The sequence below is a fragment of the Hordeum vulgare genome, chromosome 2H (genome assembly GCF_904849725.1).
Source record: "Hordeum vulgare subsp. vulgare chromosome 2H, MorexV3_pseudomolecules_assembly, whole genome shotgun sequence".
Taxonomy (NCBI): domain Eukaryota; kingdom Viridiplantae; phylum Streptophyta; class Magnoliopsida; order Poales; family Poaceae; genus Hordeum; species Hordeum vulgare.
This window is the reverse complement of record NC_058519.1, coordinates 83022249-83038110: the sequence shown is the minus strand read 5'-3', so window position 1 is coordinate 83038110 and position 15862 is coordinate 83022249.

The following is a 15862-nucleotide window of genomic DNA, read 5'->3' as shown; positions in this document are numbered from 1 at the left end:
GAACCTTTCAATAATTCAGACTTGTGTTTCATCAAGTAAATATACTATTATGTACTCAAATCATCTGTGAAGTAAGAACATAATGATATCCACTGCGTGCCTCAACACTCATTGGACTGCATACATCAAAATGCATTACTTCCAAAAATTAACTTTCTTGTTCCATCTCAATGGAAAACGAGGCCTTCAGTCATCTTGCCCATGTGGCATGATTTGCATGTCTCCAGTGATTCAAAATCAAGTGATCCCAAACGATCCATCTGCTTGGAGTTTCTTCATGTGTTTACACCAATAGGGATGGTTCGTTGTCTCAAATGATTCAAAAACGAGTGAGTCCAAAAATCCATCAGCATGGAGATTCTTCATGTGTTTTACACCAATATGACTCAAGTGTCAGTGCCACAAGTAAGTGGTACTATCATTACTACTTTGCATCTTTTGGCATAAATATTATGAACATGTGTATCACTACGATCGAGATTCAATGAACCATTCATGTTGGTGCATGACCATTGAAGGTATTATTCATGTAAACAAAATGACTTTTATTCTCTAACTTCAATGAATAACCGTATTGCAATAAACACAATCCAATCATGTTCATGCTCAACGCAAACACCAAATAACATTTATTTAGGTTCAACACTAATCCCGATGGTAGAGGGAGCATGCGATGTTGATCACATCAACCTTGGAAACACTTCCAACACATCGTCACCTCGCCTTTAACTAGTATCTGTTTATTCCATAGCTTTTATTTCGAGTTACTAACACTTTGCAACCTGAACCGGTAACTAATACCCAGTGCTACTAGGAGTATTAGTAAAGTACACTCAAAATCATGTATATCGAATATACTTTTGTCGACGTTGCCATCCTTCTCATCTACCAAGTAACTAGGGTAGTTCCGCTTCAGTGACTGTTCCCCTCATAATAGAAGCACTTAGTCTCGGGTTTGGGTTCAACCTTGGGTTTCTTTACTAGAGTGGCAACTGGTATTCCATTTCATAAAGCATCCCTTTCAACCCTTACCCTTCTTGAAACTAGTGGTTCTACTAACCATCAACACTTGATGCTCCTACTTGATTTCTACCTTCGCGATGTCAAACATCGCAAATAGCTGAAGGATCATCAATTTTATCCCTGGCATGTTATAGTTCATCACGAAGCTCTCTAGCTTTGTGGCAGTGACTTTGGAGAACTATGTCAATCATTATCTTATCTGCAAGATCAACACCCACTTGATTCAAGCGATTGTAGCACCCAGACAATCTGAGCACATGCTCAAAGATTGAGCTTTTCTCCCTTACTTTGTAGACAAAAAATCTTGTCGGAAGTCTCATACCTCTCAACAAGGGCATGATCATCAAACCCAATTTCATCTCTTGGAACATCTAGCATGTTCCGTGACGTTCAAAATGTCTTCGGTGCCTCAATTCTAAGCCGTTTAAACATTACGCACTGAACTATCATGTAGTCAACAAAAAACGTGTATGTCAGATGTTCGCAACATCCACAGACGAAGCTCGCGGTTCAGCACACCGAGCGGTGCATTAAGGACATAAGCCTTCTGCGCAGCAATGAGGACAATCCTCAGTTTACGGACCCAGTCCGCATAATTTCTACTATCATCTTTCAACTAAATTTTCTCTAGGAACATATCAAAAACAATAGAGCTACAATGCAATCTACAACATAATTTGCAAAGACCTTTTGACTATGTTCATGATAATTGAGTTTAGCTAATCATATTACTAATAACTCCCACTCAAAATAGACATCCCTATAGTCATTCGAGTGGCGCATGATCCAAATCCACTAACTCAAGTCCGATCATCACGTGAGTTGAGTATAGTTTCAGTGGTGAACATCTCCATGTTGATCATATCAACTATATGATTCATGCTCGACCTTTCGGTCTCTTGTGTTCCGAGGCCATGCCTGTACATGCTAGGCTCATCAAGTTTAACCCGAGTGTTCCGCGTGTGCAACTGTTTTGCACCCATTGTATGTGAACACAATTTTATCTTGAAATTTTAGTGAGGGATCACCTTACAGTGCTACCGTCGTTCTAAGCAAAATAAGGTACATAAAAGGATTAACATCACATGCAAATAATAAGTGACATGATATGGCCATGATCTTGTGCTTCTTGATCTCCATCACCAAAGCACCAGCATGATCTTTATCATCACCGGCGCCACACCATGATCTCCATCATTGTGCCGCCATCAAGGTTGTCGTGCTATCTATGCTATTACAACTAAAGCTACTACTTAGCAATATAGTAAACGCATCTACAAGAACAAACATTAGTTTAAAGACAACCCTATGGCTCCTTTCGGTTGCCGTAGCATCGACGTGCAAGTCGATATTTAACTATTACAACATGATCATCTCATACATCCAATATATCATATCATGTCTTTGGCCATATCACATCACATGCATACCCTGCAAAAACAAGTGAGACAACCTCTAATTTGTTGTTGCATTTTTTATGTGGCTGCTATGGGTATATAGTATGATCGCATCTTACTTAAGCAAAGCCACAACGGTGATATGAAAATTGCTATTTAACCTTCTCCAAGGACCGCCTTGGTCAAATCCATTTCAACTAAAGTTGAAGAAACAGACACCCGCCAGTCATCTTTATGCAACAAGTTGCATGTTAGTTGATGAAACTGGCCTCTCGTAAGCATACGAGTAAAGTTGGTCCTGGTCGCTTCAATCCAACAATACCACTGAATTAAGAAAGTACTAAGGAGGGTAGCAAATTGAACATCAACGCCCACAAACTCCTTTGTGTTATACTCGAGATATCATCTACGCATGAACCTAGCTCAAGATGCCACTGTTGGGGAACGTAGCATGGGAAACAAAAAATTTCGTACGCACACGCAATACCTATCCATGGTGATGATTATCTACGAGAGGGGAGAGTGAATCTACATACCCTTGTAGATCGCTAAGCGGATGCATATATAACGCGGTTTATGTAGTGGAACATCTTCGCGATTGAAATCGCAGCCCGTCCCACAATCTCATCACGATCCATCCCACGATCCCACCATGATCCATCCCACGATCCCACCATGATCCATCCTGATCTAGTGCCGAACGTACGACACCTCCGCGTTCAGCACACGTACAGCTCGATGACGATCCCCGCCTTCTCAATACATGAATATAGACGAGGAAGTAGATGAGTTCTTCGGCATCGTGACAGTGCGCCGCTGATGGTGGTGATCTATTCCTGCAGGCTTCGCCTAAGCACCGCAAAAATCCGATCTAGAGGAAGAACTACAAACTAGAGGAGAGCGTAGCACGTGGCTGAAATTGTGGGTCTCAAAAACAAACAATACCTCTAGTATATATAGCAGGGAGGGAGGGGAGGAGGCAGCCTCAAAAGCTCAAGGTTTGGCTGAAATTGGAGGTGGAGGAGTCCTACTCCAATCCTACTAGGAGTAGGATTCCTCCTTTCCACTTGGAAACTCTTTTCACCTTTTCCACCTTTGGGTTTTTGCCTCTCAAACCTCATGGGCCTTAGTGGGAGCTTATGTCAGCCGAGTAGGGGCTGGTTTGTATCCTCCCACAACACATAAGGCTCCTCGGGGCGTGACACCCCTCCCGATGGTCCCCGTACCCTCCCAGCACTCCCGGTACACTACAGATGAGCCCGAAACTTTTCCGGTGACCAAAACAAGACTTCCTATATATCAATCTTTACCTCCGGATCATTTCGGAGCTCCTCGTGACGTTTGGGATCTCATCGATGACTCCGAACAACATTTGGTTACCAACACCTATAACTCAACTATACCGAAACGTCACCGAACCTTAAGTGTGCAGACCCTGCGGGTTCGAGAACTATGCACACATGACCTGAGACATTCTCCGGTTAATAACCACTAGCAGGACCTGGATGTACATATTGGCTACTACATATTCTACGAAGGTATCTTTCGGTTGAACCTCTATGTCAAGGATTCAGTTAATCCCGTATGATGTTCCCTTTGTCCTTTGGTATGTTACTTGCCCAAGATTCGATTGTCGGTATCTCCATACCTAGTTCAATATCGTTACCAGCAAGTCCCTTTACTTGTTCCGTAATACAAGATCACGTAACTAACTCCTTAGTCACATTGCTTGCAAGGCTTGTTGTGATGTTGTAATACCAAGTGGGCCCCGAGATACCTCTCCGTCACACGGAGTGACAAATCCCAGTCTTTATCCATGCCAACCCAACAGACACCTTTGGAGATACTTGTAGAGCACCTTTATAATCACCCAGTAATGTTGTGATGATTGATACACAGAAGGTATTCCTCCGGTGTCCAGGAGTTGCGTGATCTCATGGTCATAGGAACACATACATTGACATGCAGAAAAAGAGTGGCAATAAACTAACACGATCGTATGCTACGTTTATAGTTTGGGTCTTGTCCATCACATCATTCTCCTAATGATGTGATCCCGTTATCACGTGACAACACTTGCCTATGTCCAGGAAACCTTGACCATCTTTGATCAACGAGCTAGTCAACTAGAGGCTCACTAGGGACAGTGTATTGTCTATGTATCCACACATGTATTTGAGTTTCCAATCAATACAATTCTAGCATGGATAATAAACGATCATCATGAAAAGGCAATATAATAATAACCAATTTATTATTGCCTCTAGGGAATATTTCCAACAGATGGTGGAGCTATGTGGTACTCCGGCACGGCTTTGCCAAGCACTACGGAGGACGAGGAGCAGTAGGGCTCCGCCGAGAATGAGAGAAAAGTTGTCTCAAATCAGCCCCAAACCCTCCACTATATATAGGAGGAGAGGGGGGAGGGTTTCCACCCTTAGGGTTTCCCACCCTAAGGGGTGCGACAACCCATCTAGGGCACGGGGCGGCGGCCAAGGTGGTGGAGGCGCCCTAGGGTGGGCCTTGAGGCCCAAGGTGGTCTCCCCACGCCTAGGGTTTGCCCCCCTCCACCCCTTGCTACGCCTTGGGCCCTTAGTGGTGGCACACCAGCCCACCTAGGGGCTGGTTCCCATTCACTTTTGGACCATGTAGCAGATTGGGGTTGTTGGCCCTTGCCGGTGGACCCCTGGAACCCTTCCGGTGGTCCCGGTACATTACCGGTGCGTCCCAAAACACTTTCAGCGACCAAATCCTCACTTCCTATATATTAATATTTACCTCCGGACCATTCCGGAACTCCTCGTGATGTCCGGGATCTCATTCGAGACTCAGAACAACCTTCGGTAACCATGTACATTATTCCCATATAACCCTAGCTTCATCGAACCTCAAGTGTTTAGACCCTACGGGTTCGGGAAGCATGCAGACATGACCGAGACACCTCTTTGGTCAATAACCAACAGTGGGGTATCTATATCCATGTTGGTTCCCACATGTTCCACGATGATCTCATCAGATGAACCACGATGTCAAGGATTCAATCAATCCTGTATACGATTCCCTTTGTCTACCGGTATGTTACTTGCCCGAGATTAGATCGTCGGTATCCATATACATTGTTCAATCTCACTACCGGCAAGTCTCTTTACTCATTCCATAACACATGATCCTGTGACTAACTCCTTAGTCACATTGATCTCAATAGGATGATGTATTACCGAGTGGGCCCAGAGATAACTCTCCATCACAAGGAGTGAAAAATCTGAGTCTCGATTCGTACCAACCCAACAGACACTTTCGGAGATACCTTTAGTGCACCTTTATAATCACCCAGTTACGTTGTGACGTTTGATACCCCCAAACCACTCCTACGGTATCCGGGAGTTGCACAATCTCATGGTCTAAGGAAACGATACTTGACATTAGAAAAGCTTGAGCAGAGGAACAACACGATCTGGTGCTATGCTTAGGATTGGGTCTTGTCCATCACATCATTCTCCTAATGATGTGATCTCGTTATCAATGACATCCAATATCCATGATGAGGAAACCATGATTATCTATTGATCCACGAGCTAGCCAACTAGAGGCTCACTAGGGACACATTGTGATCTATATATTCACACATGTATTACTATTTCCGGTTAATACAATTGTAGCATGAACAATAGACAATATAATAATAACCAATTTATTATTGCCTCTAGGGCATATTTCCAACAGTCTCCCACTTGCACTAGAGTCAATAATCTAGTTCACATCACTATGTGATTGCAATGAATCTAACACCCATACAGTTATGGGGTTTGATCATATCTTGCTTGTGAGAGAGGTTTTAGTCAATGGGTCTAAAACATTCAGATCCATGTGCACCTTACAAATCTCTATGTCATACTGTAGACATTGCTACTACGCTCCACTTAGAACAATTCTAGCTGGCCTCCCCATTATACGAATCGGGCTTACTACTCATAGTCATCCATATTAGTGTCAAAGCTTGCATCGACGTAACTCTTTATGACGAACCCTTTTATCACCTCCATAATCGAGAAATATTCCTTAGTCCGCTGGTTACTAAGGATAAATTTGACCGCTGTCCAGTGATACATTCCTGGATCACTTTTGTACCCCTCGATTGATTCATGGCAAGGCACACATCAGGTGCGGTACGCAACATGGCATACTATAGAGCCTATGGCTAATGCATAAGGGACGACCTTTGTCCTTTGTATTTCTTTGCCGTGGTTGGACTTTGAGCCTTAATAAATTTCACACCTTTACAATACAGTCAAGAACTCCTTCTTTGACTGATTCATTTTGAACTCTTTCAAAATCTTTGTCAAGGCATGTATTCATTGAAAGTTCTATCAAGAGTCTTGATCTATCTATATAGATCTTGATGCTCAATGTTCAAGTATCTCAATCTAGGTTTTCCTTTGAAAAACTCCTTTCAAACCAACCCTTATGGTTCCTAGAAATTCTATATCTTTTTCGATCAGCAATATGTCAACCACATATACTTATTAGAAATTCTATAGTGCTCCCACTCACTTTCTTGGAAATACAAGTTTCTCATAAACTTTGTATAAACCCAAGAGCTTTGATCATTCATCAAAGTAACTATTCCAACTCCGAGATGCTTGCTCCAATCGTTAAGAAGGATTGTTGGAGTTTGCATGCTTGTTAGCATCCTTAGGATCGATAAAACCTTCTAGTTGTATCACATACGACCTTTCCTCAAGGAAACCGTTGAGGAAACAATGTTTTGACATCCATATGCAAGATTTCATAATTGAAAAATGCAGCAACTGCTAACATAATTCCAACAAACTTTAGCATCGCTACGGGTGAGAAAGTCACATCGTAGTCAACTCTTTGAACTTTGTTGGAAACATCTTTGCGACAAGTCGAGCTATTATAATGGTGACATTTACCATCATCGTCACTCTTCCCTTTTAATATCCATCTGTACTTAACAGTCTTATGACCATCAAGTAGTTCTTCCAAAGTCCCCACTTTGTTCTCATGCATGGATCCTCTCTCGGATTTCATGGCCTCCAGCCATTTGTTGGAACCCGGGCCCACCATCGCTTTTTCATAGCTCGTAGGTTCATCATTGTCCAACAACATGACCTTCAAGACAGGGTTACCGTACCACTCTGCAGCAATACGTGACCTTGTCGTCCTACGAGTTTTGTAGTAACTTGATCTGAAGCATTATGATCATGATCATGAACTTCCACTTCAATTTATGTAGGCGCCAGAGGAACAACTTCATGCGCCTTGCCACACACTGGTTGAAGTGACGATTCAATAACCTCATCAAGTTCCACCATCCTCCCACTCAATTGTTTCGAGAGAAACCTTTTCTCGAGAAATGACCCGTTCCTAGGAACAAACGCTTTGCCTTTGGATCTGAGATAGGAGGAACACCCAACTGTATCCTTTGGGTATCCTATGAATATGCATTTTATCTGCTTTGGGTTCGAGCTTATCGGGTTGAAACCTTTTTCACACAAGCATCGCAGCCCCAAACTTTAAAAAACAACAGCTTAGGTTTCTTGCGAAACCATAGTTCATATGGTGTCATTTCAACGGAAATTGACGGTGCCCTATTTAAAGTTAATGTGGTGGTCTCTAATGCATAACCCCAAAACTATAGTGGCAAATCAATAAGAGACATCAGAGTATGCATCATATCCAATAGGGCAGGACTATGACATACGGACACACCATCACACTATGGTGTTCCAGGTGGCATGAGTTGTGAAACAATTTCCACATTGTCTTAAATGAGTGCCAAACTCACAACTCATACATACACTCCCACAATCACATCGTAGAAACGTTATCTTCTTGTTATGATTACTATCAACTTCACTTTGAAATTTTCTTTGAACTTTTAAACGTTTTTCAGACTAGTAATTCATTAAGTAAACATTCTCATATTTACTCAAATCATTAGTGAAAGTTTAGAAAATAACGATATCCACCGCGTGCTACAACACTTATTGGATTGCATACATCAACATGTATTATTTCCAATAAGTCACTTGTCCGTTCCATCTTACTGAAGAAACGAGGCTTTCAGTCATCTTGCCCGTGTGGCATGGTTCACATGTCTCTCGTGATTCAAAATCAAGTGAGTCCAAAGATCCATCAGTATGGAGTTTCTTCATGTGTTTTACACCAATAGGCATGGTCCGCATGTATCACGTGATTCAAAATCAAACGATTCCAAAAATCAATTAGCATGGAACTTCTTCATGCTCTTTACACCACTATGACCTTTTCGCGGCAGTGCCACAAGTATGTGGTACTATCATTATTAACTTTGCATCCTTTGACATAAATATTATAAGTATGTGTATCACTACGATCGAGATTCAGTGAACCATTTACATTGCGTGCATGACCATTGAATGTATTATTCATGTAAATAGAATAACATTTATTCTCTAACTTAAATGAACAATCGTTTTGCAATAAACATGATCTTATCATGATTACTCTCAACGCACACACCAAATAACTTTTATTCCGGTTCACAGCGGTAGAACACTACTAGGGAAAACCCTACTAGTAGCGCTGGAAATATGTGTAGCAGTAGCGCTGGGTCGAGCGCTACTGCTATCGCGCTACAGCTAAACCCTAGTAGTAACGCAAGTATGGGCAGCGCTACTGGTAAGTAGTATTAGCAGTAGCGCTGGACAGGCAAGCGCTACTGCTAACTATAGCAGTAGCGTTTGCCCATAGCAGCAGCGCTACTGGTAAGTATTTACCAGCGCTACTGCTAACTTTTACTGCTTTCACAGCTTTGCACCCTCTACGTATTTGTCATGTATTTATACAGATTCTATACAATAGTTTCATCACATCATATTAAACATACACCATTCTCACATATCATAGACATACAATAGTCTCGTCATACCATCATCATCATCATGATTCAACACAAAATATCATCACATAATCTCGAAAATAGCGATACATAAGTGCGATCATGTCGTGTCTCGAATAAGTGCAACTACATGGTCATGGCACACCCACAAGTTTCATCATCTCTATCTACAACATGATGTACAAGAGAAGAGTGGTCAGCATGAGGAAGAGCGCGACTATGTAGTACCGGTGGTCCCGCCCCTGCCCATGCTGGAGTGTCCTCCTGAAGTAACTACTTTCCGCTTCAGCTCTGGTGTCGAACCCTTTGTGGGTAGCACCCGGGTACGTGTGCACCTGGGCCTGAGCGGCTGGCCAGTGGTCGTAGACTCCTGGAACCCTCCCAACGTACACGACGTAGTAGTCCTTCGCCATCTCTGATCTAGGTACCTGCATCGTGAGTTGTTGATTTGAACGATAAGATGCAACATAATGTACTTAAGAAAACAAAGAGGCATGATTAGTAAAATAAAAGCAACCAATAGTAAACATAAATGACGAAGTTCCTCATACCCAAACTAATTAACTAGAACGATCTACGCTAGTTCAGGACCATGGTTTAGTTACATCACATAGTATCGCCGTGCATAATTTCAAAGTTTTTCCATAGAAAGACAGTAGTGATAAAGCATGCTAGTTCAGGACCACGGTTTAGTTACATCACATTATCATTGACAATCAGTCGTTCAGGTCCTCGTCCCAATCTTCATAGTCATCGAGGACGCACCCGAGCTTCGTGAAAGGCTTCATGTCCACACGCTGAGCGACTAGCAATGCTCGGACATCAACCCGCGTGATTGCCCCATTGTAAAACATCCCCGTTGGTTCGAGGACTTGCTTCATGATCACTTGGGCTAGTTCACACTGTACGTGATAAAGCTCAGCTCGGATTCGATGATCCGGTGTCCTTCCTATGCTTGTGGCCCAGCTGACAATCACGGCATCTTTGGTAGTAGCTGACATGTGAAGGCGTTGATTATCCCTTTTGAACTCCATCAACCGTACTGTTGTCCGGTTGCTGGATGCAGCAGAAGTCGGTCTTATGGCCGAAAGGCGGTGCTTTATTCCTGGTCTTTTTCACCTTGATATATCCACCAGTCAGGCTAAAGGTCCACAGGGCAGAGTCGAGAACACTCTTTACGTACGTGTAATCCTTTTTCTTGAGGTTCTTCGACGAGTCCAAGTAGATAGCATGGGAGTATTACGGGTATAGAACGATGAGGACGACGCCACCCCCGCGGCGCAAATTAAGTACACCTCAATTAGCCTCCATGCTTGCAAAGGAATGAAACATGTATGAAAGGATCTACGCGGATGACTTACGAGGGATGATAAGGTAGGAGAATCGCTTCCTTGTCCTTATTAGCTATAATGAAATCGTCGAGGTACTTGCTTGCATATTCACGGTGATCTTTGCAAACTTCCAAGAAGTCCTCATGCATATAGTATGGGTCCGCGACGCAGATATATTTGATGCTCTCCATATTGATGATGGAGTTCAGATACACCGCATACATGCGGATGAACTGGAAATCCAGCTTGGTCATGTGGAACATGTTGTAGATGTAGTCAAATCGCAGGAGGAACTGATTCGCGGGCCAGGTATAGACGTACATCTTCCCACCCGGCACATGAGCCGAGTAAAGCGGGTATCCTGGATGTTTTGCGGCCAGAAGGTTTTTCTCTTTTGGCCAGCACATCTTCATGGAGTCTCTTTAGATCATTGTTCAGTATGTGATCTAGCGCTTTGGCAGGTAGGATCGGCTCACCAGCAATGTGGACACGCGGCTTACCTTCGACAGGTATTCTGTCTACCACCAGGGGTTTCAGAGGCGGCTGGCTGCTTGAAGCACCTATGGCGCCTTCAGGTCTCTTGGTCGGTCTCTTCCTTTGCTTCTTGGGGGGTGGTGGTAGTGAGCCCACCATACCTTCCCTAACCACCACCCCAAGTGTCCCGGTCTAAATAGTGGACAGGCCTCGGGGGGTTGCCGGGTAGACGTGGCATCTGGAGGCGTCTCCTGCGAGGATGGCTTGAAGAGATACTTTTTGCATTCCGCCTTAGGATGTTCCGGCTCCGGAAAATCAGGCAGCATGAAGTTATCATCTCCATGGTCATAGCTTGAGTCTTCGGCATCCCGAGCCATCAATCCATCATAGGCGCTATTGAAATACTAGTTCGGGTCCTCATCATCATCCTCCGTGTCATCATCAACATTTGCTTCTTCGACAGCGGGGGCGACATGATCTGGCACTAATGGAGGCTCTCCCTCGCGTCGTATGCTATCATCATCCGCCACGACAGTTGTAGGTAATTTGGTAGGTGGGGTGTTGTTCATACCTTCTTGATAAGTTGGCGTTGCCATGATACCGGGCTCCTCGAGACGAAGAAGAGACTTTGGCCAAGTCAAGAACCAGTTCTTGCATGCGCCAATAAGCGTACGGGTCTCGTCGTCACCGGCTGGTATTGGAGGAGGCGAATTCTTGAAGCCCGCTAAAACACTGGCCACGTTAACCTTGAAGACGCCATCGAGCATCTGTGGGTTGTGGAACATGTGGTCCTTCGGCTTCACGATGGTTGCCTTTCCCACAGCCAACTTCTAGCCCTTGATGTCATAGAGTAGGGTGCACGGGGTCTCGTCGGCCTACGACGGAGACATGCCTGCGACATCAAACATCTGAAAGGCAACTGAAATGGAAGACTATAGAAATGCTGGTGAAAAGGGTATGACGCGTAATTACCATGAGGGCGTCGAGCTCAGCTAGCGAAGAAGGCCCGCCGAACATGCCAGAGACGGAGGTCGGGCTGCTATGAACAGAAACGGGACCTTTTTTGGTTGCTTGGGCAGGTGTTGGTGTTGTGTTGTTCGCCGAGTTGCTCCCGACAAAGCTGGGGAGGGGAGGGGAGGTGTGGTTGCTTGGGCAGGTAGAAGGAAGAGAGAAGAAGAGCAACAATGGTGTGGAGAGTGTGGAGAGCGGAGAGGAGGGGGAGAGAGGTGAAAGTGGGGAGGGGAGGGCGGTAAAAAGGTGGCAGCCGCAACTAGCAGTAGCGCTGGATAAAAGAGTGCGCTGCTGCTATTCTATTAGTAGTAGCACGGCATACCAGAGAGCGCTACTACTAAGTGGGGCCAACTAGCAGCAGCGGTGCTGCAAAACAAAGCGCTACCGCTAAACATTTAGCAGTAGCGCTGGATTTTGGGCAACACTGCTACTACAGCTACCGTCGGTGGCATCGTCTGGTTCCACATAGTAGTAGCGCCTTTTTAATTAGCAGCGCTGCTGCTAATGTGTTCCTAGTAGCGCTTTACTGGATCAGCGCGACTGCTAATTAGCAGCAGCGTTTTCTTTTTTCCAACACTACTACTAAGGTCCTGCCTATAAGGTTTTTCCTAGTAGTGGAAGGAGTGTGCGATGTTGATCACATCAACCTTGGAATCACTTCGAACACACATCGTCACCTCGCCATTATCTTGTATCCGTCCATTCCGTAGCTTTTATTTCGAGTTACTAACACTTAGTCACTGAACCGGTATCTAATACCCAAATGTACTAGGATTACTAGTAAGGTACACATCAATAACACATATATCAAATATATTACTATCGACATTGCCAACCTTCTTATCTACCAAATATCTAGGGTAGTTCAGCTTGAGTGACCGTCCCCTTCATAATAGAAGCACTTAGACTCGGGTTTGGGTTCAACCTTGGGTTTCTTCACTAGAGCAACAACTAATTTGCTATTCATGAAGTATCCCTTGTCACCCTTTGCCCTTCTCGAAACCAATGGTTTTACTAACAATCAACAATTGATGGTCCTACTTTATTTCTACTTTCGCGGTGTCAAACATCGCGAACAACTTAGGTATCATCATATTCATCCCTGATATGCTATAGTTCATCACGAAGCTCCAGTAGCTTGGTGGCAGTGACTTTGGAGAACCATCACTATCTCATTTGGAAGATTAACTCCCACTTGATTCAAGCGATTGTAGTACCCAGACAATCTGAGTACATGCTCAACGATTGAGCTATTCTCGTTCATCTTGTAGGCAAAGAACTTGTCGAAGGTCTCATACCTCTCAACGCGGGCAGAAGGCTGAAATCCCAATTTTAGCTCTTGGAACATCTCACATGTTCCGTGACGTTTCAAAAAACGTTTTGAGCCTCTATTCTAAGCCGTGAAGTATGACACACTGAACTATCATGTAGTCATCAAAAACGTGTTTGTCAAATGTTCGCAACATCCATAGTCGACACTTGGGGTAGCACACCGAGCGGTGCATCAAACACATAAGCCATCTGTGCAGCAATGAGGACAATCCTCATTATACGGACCTAGTCCGCATAATTGCTACCATCATCTTTCAACTTAGTTTCTCTAGTAACATATTAAAACAGGGGGCTTTAGCGTGAGCTAGTGATCTACAACATGCTATTGTAAAGACATTTTTGGACAAAGTTCATCTAATCAAATTATTTAATGAACTCCCGCTTAGATCGACATCCCTCCAGTCATCCAAGTGTAGCATGGTCCACGTCGACTAGCTCGTGTCCGATCATCACGTGAGATGGACTAGTCATTGATGGTGAGCATCTCCATGCTGATCGTATCAACCAAACGACTCATGTTCGACCTTTTGGTCCCCCGTATTCCGAGGCCATGTCTGTACATGCTAGGCTCGTCGAGTCAACCTAAGTGTTTCGCGTGTGTAAATTAAATCTGGCTTACACCCGTTGTATTCGAACGTTAGAATCTATCACACCCGATCATCATGTGGTGCTTCGAGACAACGATCCTTCGCAACAGTGCACACTCAGGGGAATACTTATCTCGAAATTTTATGAGGGATCATCTTATCTTTGCTACTATCATTCTACGCAATAAGATGAAAAACATGATAAACATCACATGCAATCATATAGTGACACGGTATGGCCATTGTCATCTTTGATCCTTTGATCTCCATCTTTGGGGCATCGCATGATCATCAATGTCACCGGCATGGCACCATGATCTCCATCATTGTGTCTCCGTGAAGTCGTCTCGCCAACTATTACTTCTATTACTATAGCTAATCGTTAGCAATAAAGTAAAGTAACCACATGGCGTTGCATGTCATACAATAAATTAAGACAACTCCTATGGCTCCTGCCGGTTGTCATACTCATTGACATGCAAGTCGTGAATCCTATTACAAGAACTTGATCAATCTCATACATCACACATGTAACATCACATCCTTTTGGCCATATCACATCACATGGCATACCCTGCAAAAACAACTTAGACGTCCTCTAATTGTTGTTGCAAGTTTTACATGGCTGATTTGGGTTTCTAGCAAGAACGCTTCTTACCTACGTGACATCCACAACGTTGATATGCCAATGCTATTTACCCTTCATAAGGACCCTTTTCATCGAATCCAATTCCACTAAAGTGGGAGAAACAAACACCTGCTAGCCACCTTATGCACCAAGTGCATGTGAGACGGTGGAACCAGTCTCACATAAGCGTACGTGTAAAGTCGGTCTGGGGTGCTTCATCCCACTATACTGACAAAAAAGATAAGACTAGTAACGGCAAGCAATTGACAAAATCATCGCCCACAACTTTTGTGTTCTACTCGTGCATAGAATCTACGCATAGAACCTTGGCTCGGATGCCACTCTTCCGGAACGTAGAAATTTCAAAAAACATCCTACGTCATGCAACGATCTATCTATGGAGAAACCAGCAACGAGCAAAGGGGTAGAGCATCTTCATACCTTTGAAGACCGCTAAGCGGAAGCGTTACTATGAACGCGGTTGATGGAGTCGTACTCGCAGCGATTCAGATCGCGGTGGATTCTAATCTAAGTGCCGAACAACGACACCTCCGCCTTTGATACATCTCCATCATGTCTACTTTTCCAAACTCTTTTGCCCTTGTTTTGTACTCCAATTTGCATGATTTGAATGGAACTAACCTGGATTGATGTTGTTTTCAGCAGAATTGCCTTGGTGTTACTTTTGTGCAGAAATCAAAGTTCTCCAAACGTCGTGAAAATTTACGGGGAGCAGTTTTGGAAAATATCAAAAATATCTGCGCCAAGTTCCATCTGAGGGGGTGGGCGAGTGGGCCACAAGACCTTGCTCCGCCACCACCCCCCCTGGTGGCGTAGTGCAGGCTTGTGGGGCCCACACGGCTCTGCCGCCCCCAATTCTAGCTCTATAAGTTGCCTTTCGTCCCAGAAAAAATAAAAAAGAGAAGTTTTCGTCGCGTTTTCGATACGGAGGCGCCGCCACCACCTGTTCTTCATCTGGAGGGCATATCTGGAGTCTGTCTTGGGCTCCGGAGAGGGGAAATCGTCGCCACCGTCATCATCAACCTTCTTCCCTCTCCAATTCCATGAATCTCTTCGTTGTTCGTGAGTAATCCATTCGTAGGCTTGCTGGGCGGTAATGAGTAGGATGAGATCTATCATGTAATCGAGTTAGTTTTGATGGGGATTGATCCCTA